Source organism: Miscanthus floridulus, chromosome 9 (assembly GCF_019320115.1).
Source record: "Miscanthus floridulus cultivar M001 chromosome 9, ASM1932011v1, whole genome shotgun sequence".
NCBI classification, from domain to species: domain Eukaryota; kingdom Viridiplantae; phylum Streptophyta; class Magnoliopsida; order Poales; family Poaceae; genus Miscanthus; species Miscanthus floridulus.
Window position 1 is genome coordinate 76,563,032 of NC_089588.1, and position 3,438 is coordinate 76,566,469.

At 44.4% G+C, this 3,438-nt stretch overlaps 1 long non-coding RNA gene across 1 annotated transcript; it reads right to left on the bottom strand.

Annotated features, from left to right (window-relative positions):
- Positions 1-1,212: 1,212 nt before the first annotated feature.
- Positions 1,213-2,641, bottom strand: LOC136482179 (uncharacterized). The gene is made up of 2 exons (XR_010765002.1): positions 2,576-2,641; positions 1,213-1,831 (listed from the first exon to the last, which is right to left on the bottom strand). It is a non-coding gene; the product is annotated as an uncharacterized lncRNA (long non-coding RNA).
- Positions 2,642-3,438: the final 797 nt, after the last annotated feature.

Sequence of the window (3,438 nt, forward strand, 5' to 3'; positions counted from 1 at the left end):
GGCCGACCAATGTTGGGCCACGACCGCCACATGGTGGCCATACATCGGCGTCGGCCCCACCAGTCAGGCCAGTGCGAGCAGATAAGCGCGCCACTCCCTCCCACTCTCTCTCACATGCTCACTCATCTCTGCCTCGCCTCCCTCTTTTGCTCTCGCACTCACCGAGCAAACCACAGCGCTGCGCCATCGCAGCTGCACCTCCACCAAGCTCAGTCACTGCCGCCATAGTGCCATTGTCCAATTGCTCGTGCGCACCGCTCGGCCATCATCTCCTCCACCTCGCCGACCACCCATTGCCTTAACCCGAGCCATGGTAAAAGGCCTATGGGCCATCGCCATCATCGTGCCATCACTGAGAGCACCGCCGCCATGCACGCTATCATGGTTGTGCATGCCTAGTTTTCTTCCTCGTGTGCTTCTAGACGTTAGGGTTAGGTTAGAGCTAGGTCTAGCTTGAGGCAAGAGCCTAAGGCCAATGTCAGCCTCATCGGGGCAGAACATCTCCGTGCCACCATTGCGCTCACACTGCCGTGCTGCCATGCATGCGGCTATGCCTCACCGATGCCCTCATAAGCCCTAATCCAAACCCTAGAACTCCGCTAGGTCACCCTTGAACTGTAGCCATGCTCCCCTGAGCTTGTCACGGCTAGAGCACCACCGCGCGCCACCGCCACTACTAGGGATGTGTACATCAATGATGCTCTTCTTTCGTCACTGAAGACTCCAAAATCGTCACATATATTATTTTATGATGAATTTGTGACGATATGGTATTTGTCATTGAATGCGCATCATATTTTACCTACCGTGACGAAACATCTATTTCCGTCATAGATGTGCATTTGTTCTATGACGAAATGGCCGTCGTCATAGAAGTGTATTCTTTCTATGACGATCTATTTTCGTCATTGATATAGCCCCTTTTTTGTCATGACTTGCCGTCTGTTAGGCGGCCAGACAACGTCTACCACGCTGGCAGCTGACGTGTCTTGTCCACGTGGCGCGTCCACATTGCAGGTGATGTGTCCGACCACGTGGCAGCTGACGTGGCCAGTGATGTGGATGGTCCACGTGTCCACTTTTTATTGGGCCACAAGGCTTGCTGTGATAGGTTCTCATTTTCGTCACTGAAGTAAATAGAAATTTGTCACAGAAAGGTCAGATAATTCATCAAGTGCACATGCTGATTTCATTATAGAATGCAAATAATACTAGAATGACCAAAAGCTTCCATAAATTAACAGATCCAGTATTCCAATGACCAACAACTTAATCAACAATTCTAAACTCGGTTCACATAACTCACTAGACATCACATTTGAACTACTAGTTTCATCTCAGTTCACATTAACATCACAGGAAATAATAAAAAGTTGCCAACCACCAGCAACATAAGTTACTACATAAACAAAATCACCAGCAGACCCCTTGCTTAATGAACCAGCAGCTACGAGCAGCTCTCATGTCGAAGAAGCATTGTTGATGGCCAAGATACGCTTGAGCAGCGCATTGTTCTCCTCCATTGCCTTGTTGTTTATCTCTGTCAGCTTCTTGTACTCCATCTCCTTTTGTGTCCTCGCCAGCTTTTCCTCAGCTTGTTCACTTCTCTTCCTGAGTTCATCGATTTCACCTTGTACAGCAGCCGTAGCTTCAGCTGCTAGTTGCTCCCGAAGCTCGCTTTCATTTGATGATGATGATTTGGAGGATGGCGCTGGTTTGATGCCAACACTCTTTAGGAAAAGGTTTGAGCTGTTCTAGGAGAGCACCTGGGACACAACCTGCACACTGGACACTGTTGTCTCACCTTCAGCAACAGGTTCTGTCCTCAAAGCTTCCATATTTGACTGAAACAGCAATGACCCATCATTAGTTGATACTTATTGCATTAATTTGAGGAGGAAATATCACACAAGATGTATTTAAAAAAATAAAAACCTATGCTAACGCTACGACGACTTTCGGTAGTACAAATCAAACATTCAAAAGATAATATATGCATCGCTAATAAAGCATAAATGTGGTATGTTTAAGATTCACTAAAAATCAACGATACATAGAGTTAGATATATTAATTAACACTAATCTCATTTGAAATACATTGATACCTTTCACAGCACACACTGAAAGAGTTAGAACTACAATAAGTATATTTTCTATCAATCGTCTTATCTACCCTACATACAGAGGCCTAAATAAGCATGTCTTGGTGGCAGTGATCGCCGTGGCAAAGGTTCAGCGAGGTGTGTGCAAAGCACCTTTCTACCAATATCTTGTCTACAGCTAGAGCATGAAATGACTGATATACCATCTTTCTTTGGCTGATGCTACATCAACTAAAAGCTTGATTGATAGCACATTTCAATCTGAAGCAATGTAGAAAAGTAACTGCTTGTAGACAGTGTCATATAGTTGTTCTGAAGGGCAAAGCAATGTCAATTTAGTGGAACAATATAAATTGACCTGTCAGTTTAGTGAAACAGTACAAATTAACCTAGCCATGAACGGCCCAAGCCAAATCACCCTAGTGAAAAAGTACAAATGAAGTGCCCTGTAGATTCAAACCGCTGGCACTGACCTAAGGCCGAGATCTTCGACTGGAGCTGATCCGGCTCATTCTTGCATGGCCTCGGCAGCCTCCTCCACCCTGAGCATCACCGTGGTCTGGTTGTTAACATGCATAGTTAAGATGACAGAAAAAAGATACGACAGAAACTGTTGCACGGTTAAGATGAAAATGCATTGCATTTTACCTATGGGATGTATATTAGTTTGCCAAGGTGAATCAAAGAGCTCATAGTAGACCAAGTGTAGTATAATTTTTCAGAATTTTATTCATGCTGCACCAGGCCAAGCAAGTGCAGTAGTAACTACACAACCATCTGAAGGCATATGTCGCTGGTAAGATGATAGACACAGTTCTGAAAGAGATCTGACAATCAACAACAACAACAAAATTATTAAAAAGGAAAGTACCTAAGTGAGCTGCAAACATACTTGATCAGGAGCTCTTTTAATTGGCATTGCAATGAGATCATCCCTAAGCTTGATGTCATTGTCATAACCAATTTCCTCAATACAGTCCATGTAGCTTCCAAATGACCTTTTTCAATATTTAGGGCATGCAGAAAAAGGAACCCAGTCAAGGTAAGGCCGCTTTCATTTATGCCTTCAGGCATCTTCTCCTGAACAACTCTCTTGACTCCTGAAATTTCAGTAGGCTGTAGAGGAGCACTAAAACATCAGACCTGGAAAGCAATAAGAATAAGAATCTCAGCATCGCTAGAAACATGCTAGATAGAAAGCATGGTAGCCTTCATGAACACAAGCCTAGAATTCATTGAGCTATCCACCTGACGGGGTATATTCTTTTCTACCAAGAAATATCCACCTGACTAATCCATCACTATGGTGGCATGGTAAACTTTGCGAGAGCAGCAG